The following is a 21,923-nucleotide window of genomic DNA, read 5'->3' as shown; positions in this document are numbered from 1 at the left end:
CTCAAAAAAAGAAAAAAAAAAGAAAGTTTTTTCACCCACAATTCCAAAAACAAAACAAAACAACCCCCAAAGCCACCACAAAACCTTCTCTTCCAGTTTCCCTCCTAGACTCTCCCCTTATGCATACATGTAACATAAACTTAAGAGATAATTTTGTAATTTGCTACTGCCACTTACTAAAAGCACTTTTGACATGGTTAAATATTGAAAACAATTTTACTTATTGCATATTATAGTGTTTTGTGTGGATATGACAGAATTTACATAATCCTTCCTATGTTAGGGGTTGAATTGTTTCCAATTTTGATATCATAAATATCAAAATTTATAAGTTGCAACAAACAACTTCATGTCTATAGCATTATCCTTCTTTTAAATTTTTATTTTATTATTTTTTTTTTTTTTGAGACGGAGTCTCGCTCTGTCGCCCAGGCTGGAGTGCAGTGGCCGGATCTCAGCTCACTGCAAGCTCCGCCTCCCGGGTTCGGGCCATTCTCCTGTCTCAGCCTCCTGAGTAGCTGGGACTACAGGCGCCCGCCACCTCGCCCGGCTAGTTTTTTGTATTTTTTTAGTAGAGACGGGGTTTCACCGTGTTAGCCAGGATGGTCTCGATCTCCTGACCTAGTGATCCGCCCGTCTCGGCCTCCCAAAGTGCTGGGATTACAGGCTTGAGCCACCGCGCCCGGCCTAAATTTTTATTTTTTAAAAGTAACGCCCCAAGTGTGGGGTGACTAGGTCAAAGGATATGAGTATTTTATATGACTCTTAAAATAGTGTATACCCACATTTTCACCAAGTATCCATACTTGTTTATGTCATTTACCCTTTTTTTTTTTTTTTTTTTTTTTTGATACGTTGTTTTGCTCTTGCTGCCTAGGCTGGAGTGCAATGGCACAATCTTGGCTCAGTGCAACCTCCGCCTCCCAGGTTCAAGTGATTCTCCTGCCTCAGCCTCCCGAGTAGCTGGGATTATAGGGATGTGCCACCATGCCTGGCTAATTTTTTGTATTTTTAGTAGGAACGAGGTTTCTCCATGTTGGTCAGGCTGGTCTCAAACTCCCGACCTCAGGTGATCCGCCCGCCTCAGCCTAAGTGCTGGGATTACAGGCGTGAGCCACTGCGCCTGGCTGTCATTTATCCAATTTTCTATGTAGATCTTGATATTCTGATCAGTGGTATTAGCTCATTATAATATAGATATTAAGCTTTCATCTGTCTATCCCATTTATTACAATTTTCTAACTTTTCATTTTAATATTGATTTTTCATTGATACTAGTTTGATTATTATATAGCAAAATCCTCATCTTTACCTTAGCTAATTAACGTTTCAGAAAAGAAATGAACAAATATACCAAAATGCTATACTTCTAAACCATTATTTTTCCATAACAATTTGTGCTTTAATCATACTATTCAGAGCAATTGCAAATGTTGCTTCTCATACTTAACTGGACAAATTCAATACAGGAAGCTGCTCTTTTCCCTGTGGAATCCACTAGATTCAGTGGTGACCAGCTTTTCCTTCACCAAGACCTTTAATGTTTTCATACATTCATTCAACAAACTCTTATTAAGAAAATACTTTGTGTCAGGTCCTATGCTTGGTACTAGACTTATAAACAGCTCCTATTCCAGAGAGTAAGAAATGTGTATAAATCAGTTATATTAACATACCATGAAAAGTAGTATTTTCAATAGCAAAGACACGGAATCAACCTAAATGACCATCAATGTAGACTGGATAAAGAAAATGTGGTTTATATACACCATGGAATACTACGCAGCCATAAAAAAAGAACAAGATCATGTCCTTTGCAGCAACACAGATGGACCTGGAGGCCATTATCCTAAGCAAACTAATGCAGGAACAGAAAACCAAATACTGCATGTTCTCACTTATAAGTGGGAGCTAAATGATGAGAACACATGGACACAAAAAGGGGAACAGAATCAGGTCCTGTTTGAGGGTGGCAGGTGGGAGGAGGGAGAGGATCAAAGAATGACCTATCAGGTACTATGCTTATTACCTGGGTGACAAAATAATCTGTATACCAAACCCCTGTGACACACAGTTTACCTACACAACAACCTTGCATGTGTACCCATGAACCTAAAAGAAAAGTTAAGAAAAAAAAAAGTTTTTAAAAGATTTCTACAATATAAGGGATAGAAAACAAAATGTGACTAACTCAGCTGACAAGTGGATCAAAGAAGACTCTGCAGATAAGGCAAGTGAGGTGTGTCTTCATTTCCAGGTGAACAAAGGCAGAGGGTGCAGAGACCAGGAAGTATAAACAGCACTGTCTCATTCATGGAATTGTATATAGCTCCATCTTAGGGCCAGGGAGTCACATCTAAGAAGGGAGAATTGAAAGATGAGGCTGGAAAAATATAGGGGCCAAGTCATGGAAGGTATCCTGACCGTATCAGTGTTTTTGATACTACACTTGATCTTAGCCAAAAGACTGATAAGTGATCACATCAGTGTTTCAGAGAAATCACTCTGGAAGATGGACTAGAAAAGCCAACTCTACAGGAAATGAAGAGATCAGTAGGCACTTTAAAAGACGATTTAACAGTTGCTAAGTAATATTCCCTTTATTATCTGTAACATCAGACATAAAACATTAGTTTTCACCAGCACTACACGTCAGGCCTCTGAGCCCAAGCCAAGCCATCGCATCCCCTGTGACTTGCACGTAACTGAAGAATCACAAAAGAAGTGAAAATGCCCTGCCCCGCCTTAACTGATGATATTCCACCACAAAAGAAGTGAAAACTTTGTGAAAGTTCTTTTCCTGGCACATCCTGGCTCAAAAACCTCCCCCACTGAGCACCTTGTGACCCCCACTTCTGCCCGTCAGAGAACAACCCCCCTTTGACTGTAATTTTCCTTTACCTACCCAAATCCTATAAAACGGCCCCACCCTTATCTCCCTTTGCTGACTCTCTTTTCGGACTCGGCCCGCCTGCACCCAGGTGATTAAAAAGCTTTATTGCTCACACAAAGCCTGTTTGGTGGTCTCTTCACATGGGCACGCATGTCATTTTGGTGCCGTGACTCGGGTCAGGGGACCTCCTTTGGGAGATCAATCCCTTGTCCTCCTGCTCTTTGCTCCGTGAGAAACATCCACCTATGACCTCTGGTCCTCAGACCAACCAGCCCAAGAAACATCTCACCAATTTTAAATCAGGTAAGTGGCCTCTTTTTACTCTCTTCTCCAACCTCTCTCACCTCTTTCTCCTTTCAATCTTGGTGCCAACCTTCATTCTCTCCCTTCTCTTAATTTCAATTCCTTTCATTTTCTGGTAGAGACAAAGGAGACACGTTTTATCCATGGACCCAAAACGCTAGCGTTGGTCACGGACTGGGGAAGGCAGCCTTCCCTTGGTGTTTAATCATTGCAGGGACGCCTCTCTGATTACTCACCCATGTTTCAGAGGTGTCTGACCATGCTGCAGGGATGCCTTCCTTGGTCCTTCACCCTTAGCGGCAAGTCCCGCTTTTCTGGGGGAGGGGCAAGCACCCCGACCCCTTCTCTCCCTGTCTCTACCCCTTCTCTGCTTTTCTGGGGGAGGGGCAAGAACCCTGACCCCTTCTCTCCCTGTCTTTACCCCTTCTCTGCTTTTCTGGGTTACGGGCAAGCACCCCGACCCCTTCTCTCCCTGTTTCTACCCCTTCTCTGCTTTTCTGGGGGAGGGGCAAGAACCCTGACCTCTCATTTTTGTGCCCAGAACTCTTATTTTTGCACCCCAACTTATTTTTGTACCCCAATCCTTTATTTCCGCACCCCGACCCCTTTCCCGCTTTTCTGGAGGGCAAGAACCCCAAAACTCCTTCTCTCCATGTCTCTACTACTCTCTCTTTTCTCTCGGCTTGCCTCCTTCACTATGGGCAACCTTCCACCCTCCATTCCTCCTCCTTCTCCCTTAGCCTGTGTTCTCAAGAACTTAAAACCTCTTCAACTCACACCAGACCTAAACCTAAATGCCTTATTTTCTTCTACAATGCCGCTTGACCCCAATACAAACTCGACCGTAGTTCCAAATAGCCAGAAAACGGCACTTTCGATTTTTCCATCCTACAAGATCTAAATAATTCTTGTTGTAAAATGGGCAAACGGTCTGAGGTGCCTGACGTCCAGGCATTCTTTTACACATCGGTCCCTCCCTAGTCTCTGTTCCCAATGCAACTCGTCCCAAATCTTCCTTCTTTCCCTCCCGCCTGTCCCCTCAGTCCCAACCCCAAGCGCTGCTGAGTCTTTCTAGTCTTCCTTTTCTACAGACACATCTGACCTCTCCCCTTTGCCAGGCCGAGCTAGGTCCCAATTTTTCCTCAGCCTCCGCTCCCCCATCCTATAATCCTTTTATCACCTCCCCTCCTCACACCCGGTCTGGCTCACAGTTTCGTTCCACGACTAGCCCTCCCCAACCTGCCCAGCATTTCCTCTTAAAAAAGTTGCTAGAGCTAAAGGCATAGTCAAGGTTAATATTCCTTTTCCTTTATCTGACCTCTCCCAAATCAGTTAGCGTTTAGGCTCTTTTTCATCAAATATGAAAAACCCAGCTCAGTTCATGGCTCGTTTGGCAGCAACCCTGAGACGCTTTTCAGCCCTAGACCCTGAAAGGTCAGAAGGCCATCTTATTCTTAATATGCATTTTATTTTATTACCTAATCTGTTCCCGACATTAAATAAAGCTCCAAAAATTAAATTCCAGCCCTCAAACCCCACAAGAGGACTTAATGAACGTTGCCTTCAAGGTGTACAATAATAGAGTAAAGGCAGCCAAGTAGCAACTTATTTCTGAGTTGCAATTCCTTGCCTCCACTGTGCGACAAACCCCAGCCACATCTCCAGCACACAACTCCAAACGCCTGAACCGCAGCTGCCAGGGGTTCCTCCAGAACCTCCTCCCCCAGGAGCTTGATACAAGTGCTGGAAATCTGGCCACTGGGCCAAGGAATGCCCGCAGCCTGGGATTCCTCCTAAGCCGTGTCCCATCTGTGCGGGACCCCACTGGAAATCGGACTGTCCAACTCACCCAGCAGCCACTCCCAGAGCCCCTGGAGCTCTGGCCCAAGGCTCTCTGACTGACTCCTTCCCACACCTTCTTGGCTTAGTGGCTGAAGATTGACGCTGTCCCATTACCTCGGAAGCCTCCTGGACCATCACAGACTCTGGATAACTCTTACAGTGGAGGGTAAGTCTGTCCCCTTCTTAATCAATATGGAGGCTACCCACTCCACCTTATCTTCGTTTCAAAGGCCTGTTTCCCTTGCCTCCATAACTGTTGTGGGTATTGACGGCCAGGCTTCTAAACCTCTTAAAACTCCCCAACTCTGGTGCCAATTTGGACAACATTCTTTTATACACTCCTTTTTAGTTATCCACACCTGCCCACCTCCCTTATTAGGTCAAGACATTTTAACTAAATTATCTGCTTCCCTGACTATTCCTGGGCTACAGCCATGCCTCATTTCTGTGTTTTTTACCAGTTCAAAGCCTCGTTCGCATCCTCCCCTTGTATCCCCCCACCTTAACCCACAAGTATAAGATACCTCTACTCCCTCCTTGGTGACTGATCATGCACCCCTTACCATCTCATTAAAACCTAATTACCCTTACCCTACTCAATGCCAATATCCCATCCCACAGCATGCTTTAAAAGGATTAAAGCCTGTTATCACTCGCCTGCTACAGCATGGCCTTTTAAAGCCTGTAAACTCTCCTTTCAATTCCCCCATTTTACCTGTCCTAAAACCAGACAAGGCTTACAGGTTAGTTCAAGATCTGAGCCTTATTAATCAAATTGTTTTGCCTATCCACCCTGTGGTGCCCAACCCGTACACTCTTTTGTCCTCAATACCTTCCTCCACAACCCATTATTCTGTTCTGGATCTCAAACATACTTTCTTTACTATTCCTTTACACCCGTCATCCCAGCCTCTCTTCGCTTTCACTTGGACTGACCCTGACACCCATCAGGCTCAGCAAATTACCTAGGCTGTACTGCCGCAAGGCTTCACAGACAGACCCATTACTTCAGTCAAGCCCAAATTTCTTCCTCATCTGTTACCTATCTCGGCATAATTCTCACAAATACACACTTACTCTCCCTGCTGATCGTGTCCGACTAATCTCCCAAAACCCAATCCCTTCTACAAAACAACAACTCCTTTCCTTCCTAGGCATGGTTAGTGCGGACAGATTTCTTACACAAGAGCCGGGACCACGTCCTGTAGCCTTTCTGTCCAAACGACTTGACCTTACTGTTTTAGCCTAGTCCTCATGTCTGTGCGCAGCGGCTGCCACTGCTTTAATACTGTTAGAGGCCCTACAAATCACAAACTATGCTCAACTCTCTACAGTTCTCAAAACTTCCAAAATCTGTTTTCTTCCCCCAACCATCGCTCAGGACAATGCTTATGCTGATAAGTTAACTAAAAAAGCAGCTAGTGTTCCAACTTCTATGTTTTTCTTCTTCACATTGGCCACTCCCACCTACTCCCCCACTGAAACCTCTACCTGTCAATCTCTTCCCACACAAGGCAAATGGTTCTTAGACCAAGGGAAATATCTCCTTCCAGCCTCACAGGCCCATTCTATTCTGTCGTCATTTCATAACCTCTTCCATGTAGGTTACAAGCCGCTAGCCCGTCTCTTAGAAGCTCTCATTTTCTTTCCAACATGGAAATCTATCCTCAAGGAGATCACTTCTCAGGGTTCCGTCTGCTATTCTACTGCCCCTCAGGGATTGTCCAGGGCCCCTCCCTTTCCTACACATCAAGCTGGAGGTTTTGCCCCCGCCCAGGATGGGCAAATTGACTTTACTCACATGCTTCCAGTCAGGAAACTAAAATACTTCTTGGTCTAGGTAGACACTTTCACTGGATAAGTAGAGGACTTTCCCACAGGGTCTGAGAAGGCCACCGCGGTCATTCCTTCCCTTCTGTCAGACATAATTCCTCAGTTTGGCCTTCCCACCTCTATATAGTCTGATAACGGACCAGCCTTTATTAGTCAAATTACCCAAGCAGTTTCTCAGGCTCTTGGTATTCAGTGACACCTTTATATCCTTTACCGTCCTCAATCTTCAGGAAAAGTAGAACGGACTAATGGTCTTTTAAAAACACACCTCACCAAGCTCAGTCACCAACTTAGAAAGGACTAGACAATACTTTTACCACTTTCCCTTCTCAAAATTCAGGCCTGTCCTCGGAATGCTACAGGTTACAGCCCATTTGAGCTCTTGTGTGGACACTCCTTTTTAATTAAGCCCCAGTCTCATTCCAGACACCGGAACAACTTGAACTGCACCCCAAAAACGTAGAGCCTAAAAACTCACCAACCAAGCAAGTAATTATGCTGAACCCCCTTAGGCTCTCTCTAATTAGATGTCCTAGGACCTCCCAATTCTTAGTCCTTTAATACCTATTTTTTCTCCTTCTTTTATTCATACCTTGTATCTTCCGTTCAGTTTCTCAATTCATCCAAAACCATATCCAGGCCATCACCAATCATTCTATGAGACAAATGCTCCTTCTAACATCCTCACAATATCGCCTCTTACAAGATCTCCCTTCAGTTTAATCTCTCCCACTCTAGGCTCCCACGCTGCCCCTAATCCCGCTTGAAGCAGCCCTGAGAAACATTGCCCATTCTCTCTCCATACCACCCCCCAAAAATTTTCGCCGCCCCAACACTTCAACACTATTTTGTTTTATTTTTCTTATTAATATAAGGCAGGAATGTCAGACCTCTAAGCCCAAGCCAAGTCATCGCATCCCCTGTGACTTGCACATAACTGAAGAATCACAAGAGAAGTAAAAATGCCCTGCCCTGCCTTAACTGATGACATTCCACCACAAAAGAAGTGAAAATGGCTGGTCTTTGCCTTCGGTGATGACATTACCTTGTGAAAGTTCTTTTCCTGGCACATCCTGGCTCAAAAAGCTCCCCCACTGAGCACCTTGTGACCCCCACTCCTGCCCACCAGAGAACAACCCCCCTTTGACTGTAATTTTCCTTTACCTACCCAAATCCTATAAAACAGCCCCACCCTTATCTCTTTTCGTTGACTCTCTTTTCGGACTCAGCCCGCCTGCACTCAGGTGATTAAAAAGCTTTATTGCTCACACAAAGCCTGTTTGGTGGTCTCTTCACAGGGATGCACATGTCACTATACATCAGCAAGAGACAGCTGTGTCTGCGTATCAAGCCAATGGCATTCCAGTCATGAACAGAGCAGGATGATCAATCAGCCAGTGTAGACAAATCCTGGATCAAATTTCAAACTTCATTAAGCTTTTGAAGTACAGAAAAATCACTGTGGCTCTTCTCCCATCCCCTCTTCACCACTAAGCCCAGTTACTACCTTTGGGAATCCCAGAATCCACTCCAATTATCAAGATCCTCAACTACCAGTTGATTAATTTTTACAGTGACCCGTTTCCAAAAAATCAGCGGAACTCTGACTTTGATGGAATCCCTATAAAGAACAGAAACAAAACTCTTAAAATGGGTCTCAGTTGATTTGACAGCATACAAAAATAAACTCACCACTGCCCCTCTCAGGAATCAGTAGGGAAGAGGAGGTCGCTGCCCTATATTTTAATGGTTCATCCTCGAGGTCAAAGTGTTAACCATGTTTGGTTGAGTTTTACCCACACCAAAGCAAATGCCTTTTAAAATGCAAATGTCATGAGCTTTGCCATGCCTTGAAGATTCTTATGAAGAGAGCCGCCTGGGGGCCTTCACCACTGAGCATAGGCTTATGCAACCTGCTGGGAGATTATCCCCAGGAGTCCATGTCAGTGAAATATATTGCCCATCACCACCTAATGTGCTCTTGAAATGGATTAAAGAGGAGACGTATTCCACTTTTTGAGTCTTTGATGAAGGAAGGAGGCAGGTACAGCTATATATAGGGGATATTTACCATCCAATTCCCTTACTTGATGCAAGCAAATATTTTGACGATCCTTTAACAAATCAGCTAATGGAATATCTACAAAGTCTCATAAGAAAGAGCCCACTGGCTGGGTGCAGTGGCTCACACCTGTAATCCCAGCACTTTGGGAGGCCGAGGCGGGTGGATCACTTGAGGTCAGGAGTTTGAGACCAGCCTGGCCAACATGGTGAAACTCCGTCTCTACTAAAAATACAAAAATTAGCCATATGCATTGGTGTATGTTTCTAATCCCATCTACTTGGGAGGCTGAGGCAAGAGAATCACTTGAACCGGGGAGGTGGAAGTTGTCTGGGTGACAGAGCAAGACTCTGTCTCAAAAACAAACAAAAAAACAAAAACAAAAACAAAACAGATATATCTCCACTAAATCTTGTAGTTAATTTCTCTTTCAAACCAGAAATATCAAAGAGGGAAAATATGACATGTTAAGCTGCAATCTATCATAAGCTATTGAATTACGTTCATTTCTTTTTTTGTTTTGTTTTTGAGACAGAGTTTTGCTCGTCACCCAGGCTGGAGTGCAACAGTGTGATCTCGGCTCACTGCAACCTCTGCCTCCTGGGTTCAAGCAATTCTCCTGCCTCAGCCTCCAGAGTAGCTGGGACTACAGGAGTGCACCATTCCAGCTAATTTTTTTATTTTTAGTAGAGACGGAGTTTCACCATGTTGGCCAGGCTGGTCTCGAACTCCTGACCTCAGGTGATCCACCCACCTCAGCCTCCCAAAGTGCTAGGATTACACACATGAGCCACTGAGCCTGGCAATTTCTAAAGACTCTGTCTCCTTTGTGGGTTCTCTTACTCTGCCCAGTGGTTAAAGCTTTGGATTCCCCAGGTTTGTCTTTTGCTTGGCCCATCGTCCTCCTCAGTCAGTTCCCCATGTGCAGCCTCAACTTCTCCCTGGACTTCGGTTTCCATTTGCACTGATGGCCCCAGAATCTGCGCCAGCCTTTCAGACTTCTCCCTGGAGTGTCTTACTATAAGTGTTGGTGCTTATGGAGAAATCTCTCTACCTGGATGTTCCCGGAAACACTGAGCTGAACAAGCCCAGAACTGAACTTGCTTCCCCTGTCCCTGCCAGGGCCTCCTCTGCAATCCTCTATCTTAGGTGCCCATCCCAGTACCCACCTAGTTATCTAACTAAGGTTGTAACCTGGACAAATCAACAATTCCTCATTCTTTCTCACATCTGTGTTCAGTCAATCACCGAAATCCTATCAATTCTACCCCCTGAACACTTTTCTTTCCTAATTTAAATGTTTTAATTTTCTTGTGGAGACAGAGTCTCACTATGTTGCCCAAGCTGGTCTTGATTTCCTGGCCTCAGGCGAACCTCCCACTTTGGCCTCCCAAAGTGCTGGGATTACAGGCAAGAGCCACTGTGCCCAGCCCTAAATGTTTTTCAAATTGATTGCTTCCTCTCCACTCCCTGATGACCCTGCCATCGTCTCATTCCTAGGCTACCGTGGCAGCTGCATCCAGAAGTGCCCCAAGGGAGGAATCCCACCAGCATGTTCACACTGTCATATGTTTTTGTAAAACTTGCGAAAGTAATATAATTTGACCATAACAAGCTAACATCCTTGTCTCTTTCTGCTCCAGCTTCCCTGTGTCAAATGTCCTCTTCCTTTGGGAGGTTTTACAGTTGCTATAGGCATTTTGGCGACCCAACTAAAAAACAGTTAAAGTAGGGATTTACTTTACATGGGTACAGTAGGATATATTGATATGATTCCTGGTTACTTCCATGAGTAGGTAAGTTATGATTAATAGATCATCCCTCCACTCAATGTGCTGACTCACTTAGCATCGTAGTGCGATATAATCATGCCTGAAGGCACCCAGCCCCGGAAGTACATGGGTTGTGGAGAAGCAAGGTTTGAACTGTATGGGGTCAGAACCTGTCTGTGAAAATTTCTTCCAAAAATTACAGCTCATATATGAATGAACTGGAGAGATAGTTCCCCAATTTTGATTACAATCTTAAACATTTATACAATATTATCAGTAACAAAATGTGAAGCTTTTTTGTTTTTCTAAACTATCAATACTAAACAAATTTCAATCAGCCAGGCTAAAAAGAAAGATTCCTATTCTCTCCAGAGGAAAAGATTACAAACACTGTTGCCATGTGAAGAGGCAAACACTGTTGCTAAAAAAAGGTGATAAGAGGCCAGGTGGGGTGGCTCACGCCTGTAATTCCAACACTTTGGGAGGCCAGGCAGGCGGATCACTTGAGGTCAAGAGTTCGAGACCAGCCTGGTCAACATGGTGAAACCCTGTCTCTACTAAAAATACAAAATTAGCTAGGTATGGTGGCACGCACCTGTAATCCCAGTTACTTGGGAGGCTAGGCAGGAGAATCGCTTGAACCTGGGCGGCAGAGGTTGCAGTGAGCCAAGACTGTGCCACTGCACTCCAGCCTGGGCGAGAGAGTGAGACTGTCTCAAAAAAAAAAGGTGGTAAGGAATGGGGAGGCACCACCAGGAGCTGCCACGTCCCTAGAGCAGCCACGCTGCAATCATGGTGTCAGTAATTAACACTGTGGATACCTCCCATAAGGACATGATTCATGATGCCCAGATGGACTACTATGGCACCCACCTGAGCAACCTGCTCGTCAGAAAAATCCGTCAAAATCTTCAAAGTGCACAATGGAGGGCAGATCCTCATTGCCAACCTCAGAAGTCATGAGAGTCCTTGTGGCATGTGGCCTGGGCTCACCCCACATATGGCAATATCCTGGCATTGTGCTCCTACGATTGGAAAGTCATTATCTGGAAAGAGGAAAATGGCACCTGGGAGAAGACCCACGACCCCTCAGGATATGACTCCTCAGTGAACTCTGTGCTGGGCCCCCCATGACTACTGCCTAATCCTGGCCTGTGGGAGTTCAGATGGGGCCATCTTCCTGCTGACTTATACAGGGGAAGGCCAATGGGAAGTGAAGAATATCAACAACGCTCACACCATTGGCTGCAATGCTGTCAGCTGGGCCCCTGCTGTTGTACCTGGAAGCCTCACAGACCAGCTGTCCAGGCAGAAACCCAATTATGTCAAGAAGTTTGCATCGGGTAGCGGTGACAACCTCTTCAAGGATGGCCAGTGGAAGGAGGAGCAGAAGCTGGAAGCACACAGTGACTGGGTTTGAGATGTGGCCTGGGCCCCCTCCATCAGCCTGCCCACCAGCACCGTGGCCAGCTGCTCCCGGGATGGTTGTGTGTTCATTTGGACCTGTGATGATGCCTTGGGAATATATGGCCTCCCATATTGCTGCACAAGTTCAATGATGTCATGTGGCATGTGGGCAGGTCCATCACAGCCAACATTTGGCCATCTCTGGTGGAGACAATAAGGTGACCCTGTGGAAGCAGTCGGTTGACGGGCAGTGGGTGTGTATCAATGATGTCAACAAGGGCCAGGGCTCTGTGTCAGCTTCAGTCATAGAGGGCCAGCAGAACGAGCAGTGGCAAGACAGGTGGAGCCTCCCACCTGCCAGCTCCAGGACTGCCCCATCCTGAGCCAACTGACTGAGCAACTGTGAAGAGCTCCCAACTCCAACGAGATTCTTTTCCTAGGGGTAGTTACAAATGCAACCACAGATTGATCATCTAATCTGTCTAAACATGATCAGAGATGGTTTGTAATCTACTGTCCAGCTCAAAGCATTCATGTTATGCGGCAGAAACTACAAATGATGTTCAAATCTATTATTTTAAAATATTTTAAGCCATTTTTATGTAACTTTGGGTTCAGGCATTATTTGGGAGGTTTTGCTTCCAAAGTCACTAAATAAAGACATATTGCTTATTAAAAAAAACAAAAGGTAAGGAATGAAGAATGGTAGAGGTTTCAAGCAGTTAATAAAACCAAATGATGTTTTTAAAAAAAAGTTGTAGGCTGGACACAATTGCCCATGCCTGTAATGCCAGCACTCTGGGAGGCCAAGGCAGGAGGATTGTTTGAGGTCAGGAGTTCGAGAGCAGCCCAGGCAACATAGGGAGACTCCGTTGCTACAAAAAAATTTTTAAAAAGTCAGGTGTGGTGGTGCACACCTGTAGCCCTAGCTGCTCAGGAGGCTGAGGCAGGAGGACCGCTTGAGTCCAGGGGTTTGAAGCTGCAGTGAGCTATGATTGCACCACTGCACTCCAGCCTGGGCAACAGAACAAGACACTGTCTCAAGAAAAAAAAAAAAAAAAAAAAAAAAGTGATATTTGTGATTATTTTAATCATTTAATCTTTTTGTTATGGACTGAACATTTGTGTCCTCCCACAACTCATATGTTGAAATTCTAACTCTTAAGGTGATGGTATTATGTGGTAGGGACTTTGAGATGGGATTAGTACCTTAAATGAGATCCCAGAGAGCTCTTTGGCCCCCTTTTTATAATTAAGGATCCATTTAGAAGTCAGTGCTCTGCGGTGTGGAAGAGGGCCCTCACCAGAACCTAACCATGCTGGCATTTCACCCTCCAGAACCATGAGAAATAAGTACCACCCAGTCTGTGGTACTTTGTTATTGCAGCTCAAACTGACGAAGACACTTGGAATTTGTAATGATTTCTTGATTCATTCTAACTACACATTCCTTTTTGTTGCCTCATCCAATAGTCATTTTGAAATGCATAGCCGATTACATCATTTTCTTCTTTAAACTAATTCAAAGGCACCATTACCTATAATTCAAGCTCCTTAATTTGGTGTATTCGATAGCATTTATTTTCTTGGTGAAGTAGGAGACAGTGTCTCCTGCACATTAGGATAAAGTGTAAGGGTGATGGTTTATACTAGACAGTGAGAAGAAGAAATGACAAAGGGCATAAAGAGAACTAGAGATCATGAAAGATCCAAATCAGACTGGAAGTAAGATCCCTTCCCAGCCAGTCAATACTAAAGTTTAAAATTCTTCTGCCTGGCTCTGGTTCCAGAGTGGGACAGTCAGAATGGTCCCAGCAGTGGTTCATAGAGCAGGGCCTCTTAAACAGCCGCATACAGACGGATTGAGGGTGATAGTGTAAGACTATCCACCATCGATCAGAAGAGCAAGGGAAGGTCAAGAAAAGTGTGTGGAGTTTCAGGGATAGGGGATGGCAGGAAGAAGTAGCTAGAAGTATGAGAGAATAAAAATGTGCTGTTATGATGAGGCCAAATGTAAAGTGATATTTTACACAATAAAGCATATGTAAATAAGTGTTGTAAAACTTGATTTGATTTTTTCCACATTAGGAAAGTTCACTATTTCAGAAAGAAAATAATTCTAAAAATAAGCCTACCAGCAACTTCACTTCTAGGTATGTCCCTAGAGGAATGACAAGCAGAGACTTATTCATAATGATTCTCGTATTCTGATGTTCAGGGCAGCATTATTCAAATAGCCAAAAGATGGAAACAACCAAAATGGTCGTCACCAGATGAACAAAATGAATAATTAAAAATACATCTATGCATACAGTGGAATATGAAGCCATAAAAAGGAATGAAATTCTGACACATTACAACATGAACCTTGAAAACACTGTGCTAAGTGAATTAAGCCAGACACAAAAGGACCAATATTTTATGACGCCACTTATATGAAATATCTAGAATAGGCAAATTCACAGAGACAGAAAATAGGCTAGGAGCTACTAGAAGCTGAGGAGAGGGTGACTGGGGAGCTATTGCTTCATAGTTACAGAGTTTCTGTCTGGAAGGAAGAAAAAGTTTTGAAAATAGATAATGGTGTTGGCTGCATAACATTGTGAATATAACTAATGGCACTGAATTTACATTTAAATATGGTTAAAACGGCAAATTTTGTTTTAAATATATTTTACCAAAATTTAATTTTTTTAATTTTAATTTTTATTTTTTTTTGAGACAGAGTCTCGCTCTGTTGCCCAGGCTGGAGTGCAGTGGTGTGATCTCAGGTCACTGCAACCTCTGACTCCCAGGTTCAAGCGCTTCTCCTGCCTCAGTCTCCCGAGTAGCTGGGATTACGGGCGTGCACCACCATGCCAGGCTAATTTTTGTATTTTTAGTGGAGACGGGATTTCACCATGTTGGTCAGGCTGGTCTTGAACTCCCGACCTTAGGTGATCTGCCTGCCTCAGCCTCCCAAAGTGCTGGGATTACAGGCATGAGCCACCACGCCTGGCCTAAAAAATTAATAATATACCAAAAAACAATGAATGGTGTACTTCGAATGGGAGAAATGTATGTGAATTATACCTCAACAAATCTGTTGAGAAAATAAATAAACCTGAAGTGGATTGTGAAATGAAGCAATAGTCTATAAAAGAAATAAGTCCACAGGCGTTATAATCAAATCAAGTAAATCAGTAGTCCTGGCTGATAGAAGACACCCAAAGTAAACATGGAACAGTAACTCTTATCTAGAAAAAACTACAGTGCTCATGTCACACTCTCTGTAACAAGATACCCTTTGGGTCTGGACACCACATAAAAACTAGTAGAATGGCCGAGTATTACTTCCTCCTTGATTTTCTCGGGAGCAATTGAGCAATAGTGATTACTGCAGCTACTAAAGGGAACTGTCCACAGAGGCTTTGAGCATAAGTGGGCATGACTTTCCAGAGGAATATTTAACTCTAGTTTGAAATTTTACAACGACATAAGTGAAGAAAAACAGTATTAAAAATAACTGCTATGTATTCTTCTCTGAGAAGACGTGCTAACCATATTGCACAGATGTGGAAAGAGGGTACCTTGCCCACTAAGTACTGGAGTCAACACTCAAGTTTTGTTCTGTCCCTCTCCAAAGCTTCTCCAATCTGTGACTCTACCTCTCACACAATACTGGGTGACTCCTCAAAAAAAAAAAAAAAAAAAAAGCCAGACTGGTTTTTACATATCTGCCATATCTGCCAAAGATATGGCAGAAATTACATATCTGCCATATCTTTAAAACTTGCTTAAAGGTGATTTCAGTCTATCTGGAGAAACTCTGGAGTAAGAGGGATGCTTAAAGAAAAAAATTCTGATTGATCTCTTCTGGGAGCCCCTCCAACAGAGGACCATGGTAGACTTACTGCTCACCTCTCTAGCATTTAACACAGCATCTGCAAGACTGGTGCTGAATGTTTGTATAATGATTAAGTGGATGATCCACAGATCTCAGAAAAATCATTTGTGAAAGGTTGTCCCTGTGCTCTGAAGGTTAACACCTTTGTGGATAGCAAATTCTGGAGAATCTCTTAGGGAGTAAATAAATCTCTGAAACTACGTTTTTGTTGACAAATCTTCCTGTGGAAAACATCTGGAACAATTGTACAAGATGTTTTAAAATATCTGTTTGAAGGTATCAGAAAGCTACCAAAGTAGAAAGGAATTAAGTGGTTACAATTCCAAAAAAATGGAAAATGCCATGATGCAAGTCTGATATTTGTACTAGTTTTCCCATCAAGGTATTTGCCAATTCACAAAGGCCAACTGAGAGGCTAGAAGCCAAACACAACTTCTGGGAGTCTTCTAGGGCTGAGAAGATAAAAATGGGACTTCAGAGATCATAATGGAGAAGGAACCCTGGTAAAGACTTCAAGTTCTCAGTTGAGACCCCTAAGAAAGTGAACCACAAGCAGACCAACCCTCAAGAAGACAGAAGCCCACTTTCAAATTAGCTTAACTCCTGATTGCATGAAGATGGTCTCTCTCTACTCTAACTGCCTGGTAGAAGTAAAAGTAAATCTCTTTTGGAAGAAAAAACATATATAACCCAAATTATCTCTTTCTTTTTTGTTTTATTGACTTCTGGATGAGAAAAAACCCAACATATAGGAGACAACACTATCTGATCAAAAATGAGTAGAAAAAAAAGCCAAGGCTGGGAGTGGTGGCTCACGCCTCTAAGCCCAGCACTTTGGGAGGCTGAAGTGGGCAGATCATGAGGTCAGGAGTTTGAGACCAGCCTGACCAACATGGTGAAACCCCATCTCTACTAAAAATATACAAAAATTAGCCAGGCATGGTGGTGCATGCCTGTAATCCCAGCTACTCAGGAGGCTGAGGCAGGAGAATCACTTAAACTCGGGAGGCAGAGGTTGCAGTGAGCTGAGATTGTGCCACTGCACTCCAGCCTGGGCGACAGAGCAAGACTCTGTCTCAAAAAAAAAAAAAAAACCATTGAAACAGACCCATAAGACTTCATGTTATTGTACTGTAATCTGAAAATAGCTTAAAATAATGCTGATAAACATACAACAAAACAAGATGAGGAATCTCAGCAGAGAACCGGAAACAATCTTTAAAATCTAATGGAAACTTTAGAACTGAAAAATGCAATCACTGAAATTGAGTCTGTAATATGAGTTTCACTCAGTTGAAAAGAGGATTAATAAACTAGAAGATAGGTCAGAATAAAATCTAAACTAAAATATGTTGGGGGGAAAGGATAGAAACAATGGAAGCGCTTAAGAGGTACACAGAACACAGGAAAAAACGTCTAACACACATACCACTGGTGTTCTGAAAGGCAAAGTGGGAGAATGAAGTAAACATAACATTGGATAATAGCCAAGAATGTTCTAAAATCTACAAAAGAAGTAATGCCATACATTTAGGAAGTTCAAACACCCTCAAACAAGATGTATATAAAGAAAACTATGCATAGGCATACCATAGGAAAATTCCTAAAAATCAAAGATGAAAAGGAAATCTTAAAAGCACTGGAGAAAAAAGACCTATACCATCAAAGGAAAGCCAGTGACAGGTGATTTTTCAAAAGAAATGATGGAGGTCATACATACAAATATGGAATGGCATCTTGAAAATGCTGATTTTTAAAACCGTATAAACTGATAGAAATAAAAAATAGCCCTAGGAGTAGCTTAGACACAACATCTATCTAAGCCATTCCTAGATCCTTCATCCTACGAAACTGTAATATAATAAATATTTGTTATGTTGAATTACTAGGTTTAGGGGTTCTTTGTTACATGGCAATACGTAAGGAGAAAACAAATATGCTTCAAAAATTCATATTCACAATTGGCCCTCAGATATATTTGTAGCTAAAATTCACACTGCTTCTGTAGTACAAAAAATCCCTCAATTTAAGATTTTAATTTAAGGTGTAATGTTCCCTGGTATCTGCCAGAAGCAAATGCTAATTCTCTCTGGAAGAACCCACGTTCACCCCAAATCTCAAATAATTCCTAAAGATAAAAGTTCTGGCAGGGCGCGGTGGCTCACACCTGTAATCCCAGCACTTTGGGAGGCCGAGACGGGCGGATCACGAGCTCAGGAGATCGAGACCATCCTGGCTAACATGGTGAAACCCCGTCTCTACTAAAAATACAAGAAATTAGCCGGGTGTGGTGGCCGGCGCCTGTAGTCCCAGGTACACGGGAGGCTGAGGCAGGAGAATGGCATGAACCCAGGAGGCGAAGCTTGGAGTGAGCCGAGGTTGCACCACTGCACTCCAGCCTGGGCCACAGAGCGAGACTCCGTCTCAAAAAAAAAAAAAAAAAAAAAAAATGATAAAAGTTCCACGAGTGAGCCCAGGAGTTCAATACCAGCTTAGGCAACATAGTGAGACCCTCGCTCTACAATAAATAAATAAATAAATAAATAAATAAATAAGCTAGGTATGGTGGCACATGCCTATAGTTCCAGATCCTCAGGAGGCTGTGGCAGGAGAATCACTTGAGCCAGGGAGGTTGAGGTTGCAGTGAGCCCTGATTGCACCACTGCACTCCAGCCTGGGCGACAGAGTGAAACCCTGTCTCTAAGAAGAAGAACAACAAAAACAACAACTACAAAAAGTTCCAAGAAATTAAGCTCAGTCAAAATCACAATACACACACAGAAACAAGGCATCATAAGCAAAAGCTCACAGAAACAACAAAAAGCAGAATGAGACACAGAAAGACTCTGCATACTGAAATGATCAAATAGAGATATATAACAGAACTATCTCTAGTATGTTTAAAGAAATAAAAGAAGAACATGTATACATAAGGAAAAAGCAAGAGAATTTAAAAATGGCTGAGTAAAATTCGAACTGCCAATGTGAACTTATAGAATGAAAAATATAATTTCATAACTCAATGGAAAGGTTTTAATCTCAGAATTTATAGCTGCTAAAAAGAAAACAACAATTGAAGAACATATTTGAAGATAATCAGAATGCCGTACAGAGAAAAAGAGATTATAAGCCGTGGAGGCTAGAATCAGAAGCTCTGACAAATTATCTAATAGAAACAAATATTTGAAGACATAATGGCGTAAACTTTTTAGGACTAGTGAAAAAAGATACCAAGCCACAAGTTCCAAAACTACCAAGTGAGATAAACGAAAAGAAAGTCACACTTAGATTCATCACACAGAAACTATACAGCATCAAATATAAAGAGAAAATCTCAGAAGCTGTCCAAGAGGAAAGACAGATTATCTTCAGAAGAGTGACAGAGTACAGCAAACTGACTTCTCACCAGCAACAATAGAGGCCCGAAGTCAGTATGCTGAGAGAAAACTGTCAGTCTAGAAAAACTACATTTTGAGGCTGGGCATGGTGGCTCACACCTGTAATCCCAGCACTTCGGGAGGCTGAGGCATGTGGATCATCTGAGGTCAGAAGTTCAAGACCAGCCTGGCCAACATGGTGAAACCCCATCTCTACTAAAAATATAAAAATTAGCCAGGTGTGATGATGTACACCTGTAATTCCAGTTACTTGGGAGGCTGAGGCATGAGAATCACTTGAAGCTGGGAGGCAGAGGAGGGCAGTGCGCCAAGATCTCACCACTGCACTCAGTCTGGGCGACAGAGTGAGACCCTGCCTTACAAAAAAAAAAAAAGAAGAAGAAGAAGAAGAAAAGAAAAACTGCATTTTGAAAATGAGGGTGAAAAACAATTTTCAGACAAAGAAGAATTACTATAATTTGCTCACTAAGTGAAATTCTAAAGAATATGCTTCAGGCAGAAGAAGTGTGACCTCAGATGGAAAGACTGAGCTGCAAGAAGGAACAAAAGATAAAGAAAGTGTGGTCCTGGGACAAAGGTACCAGACCTTTGTCTCAAACTGTGCATTCATATATCCACTGCTCACTCTACATCTCCACTAGGACATATACTAGACAAGTCTAACTTTGCACAGCCAAAACTGAACTCCTGACCTTCCCCCACATAAACGGTAACTCCGTCCTTCGAGTTGCCATTTATAACACTTTAGAGTCACCTGTCTCTCCTTTCTTTCACACTCCCCATCTGAAAATTACATTAGCACTAGTTTCATAATATATTCTGAAACTGCCTAGTTCCTACTACCTTCACAAGCCACAATCACCTCTCACTGAGATGGCTGCAAAAGCCTTCTAACTGGTCTTCCTACTCTACCCTTGCCGCACCTCCCAGGGTCTAGTCTCAAAACAGCAGCCGCATTCTGCTTTAATGGAATGCTTAAACAATGGTTCGCTCAACTCCTCAATGGACTCCCATTTCATTCAGAGTAAAAGCCAAAGTCTTATGATGGCTTGTAATGCCCCATGTGATCAGTTCCCCATCTATCTCCTTGACCTCATTTCCTACTTCTTACCTCTTCATTTACTGAGTTCCAGCCACACTGGCCTCCTTGCTAGACTCTAAAAATGCCATATACCTTCCCAAGTTCTCACTGGTTGAATTCTGCCTGGAATGCTCTTGTCCTGGTGGAGATATTCCACATGGCCCTCTCACCACCTTAAAGTTTCTGTTCGAGCTCCACCTTCTCAGGAAAGCCTACATACACCAAGCAGCTAAAACTGCACCTGGAGCATGGAGAGTACTTGATAAATACTTGTTAAATCATTTGCAAATAAATGGACTATGTGGGTCAAGTGAAATACTATCTGAAGCCATTATAGTAATGCCCCATGGGTTTCATTTTTTAAGGAGGGAACTAAAATACATGAACACTAAACCCAGAGAATTAAAATACATGACAATAATAACATACAAATCAAGAGGGGTGTAATTGGAGTTACAGTAAGTTAAAAAGGGATGCAATAGGGAAAAAGTAAAGACATTGATTAATTTTAAACTATTACAAGACAGCCAGACACAGGAGTGTATATTGTAGGAACTTGCTGCCTAAAAACAAGCAAAACGAACCTCTGGCGATAGAGGTAAGGCCAGCCGTGAGCTCAGGGATGGGTATGTGTGTTAATGACTAGAGAGAGGTATGAGAGGGGCTTCTGGGGAAATGTGTGTTGGTTACAGGGCTGTGCTCCCTTTGTCTGAATTCACTGAGCTGTGTACTTATGAGTTGTTTTTTTCTGGGGGTATATATGTCACACTTAAATGGCAACCACTAAAAAAAATTAGAATGGAGTGAATAACTTCCGAAGTAGAAGAGGGGGGAAAGAAATAAGAGGAATAAAAACCAAACAAACAAAACAAAAAACCTCAATCTAAAAGAAAGCAATAAAGGGAAAGAAAAAGTTGAAAAGGTAAACAAACAGAAATTATAAAATAATTGAAATTAATCTATGTATATCGAGTACAATGAATGAGAATGCGTAAATATACCAGTTAAAAGACAAGAAATTTCAAACTGATATTTTAAAAATTCAATTATATCTTTTTTGTAAGAGACACATGTAAAGAGAACAAAGGATATAAAAAGGTTGAAGTTAAAGCATTGGGAAAGATATTTCAGAAAAATACCAAGCAAAAGTATGCAGGTAAATGGTGTTAATGAATAACAGACAAACAAACAAACAAACAAAAAGGTTCCAAGCAAAAAGCCTTATTAGAAATAGGGGGTTATATAATCCCTTTACTATTAAGTACTGAAGGATTTAATTCTCAGTTTGCCCACCTAATAACATAACCTCAGAACTGGCAGAGCTACAAGGGGAAATACATGAGGACAACTCTTAATAAATAGTAGACTGATCTGACAAAAAATTAGGAAGCAGATCAAAGATATCAATGGCACCATTAATAAACGTAATCTGATGAACGTGTATGT

General features: G+C 42.6%; 1 protein-coding gene and 1 pseudogene across 2 annotated transcripts in view; one reads left to right on the top strand and one right to left on the bottom strand.

The window, feature by feature from the left end:
• The window catches only part of GLB1 (galactosidase beta 1), a 110,295-nt gene that overhangs the window by 34,834 nt on the left and 53,538 nt on the right, over positions 1 to 21,923 (bottom strand). The window lies entirely within an intron of this gene.
• On the top strand, positions 11,356 to 12,561 carry LOC709270 (protein SEC13 homolog pseudogene; annotated as a pseudogene).

This window comes from Macaca mulatta, chromosome 2 (assembly GCF_049350105.2).
Source record: "Macaca mulatta isolate MMU2019108-1 chromosome 2, T2T-MMU8v2.0, whole genome shotgun sequence".
NCBI classification, from domain to species: Eukaryota; Metazoa; Chordata; class Mammalia; order Primates; family Cercopithecidae; genus Macaca; species Macaca mulatta.
Note: the sequence above shows the minus strand (reverse complement) of the source record. Positions and strands in the feature narration are given on the sequence as shown.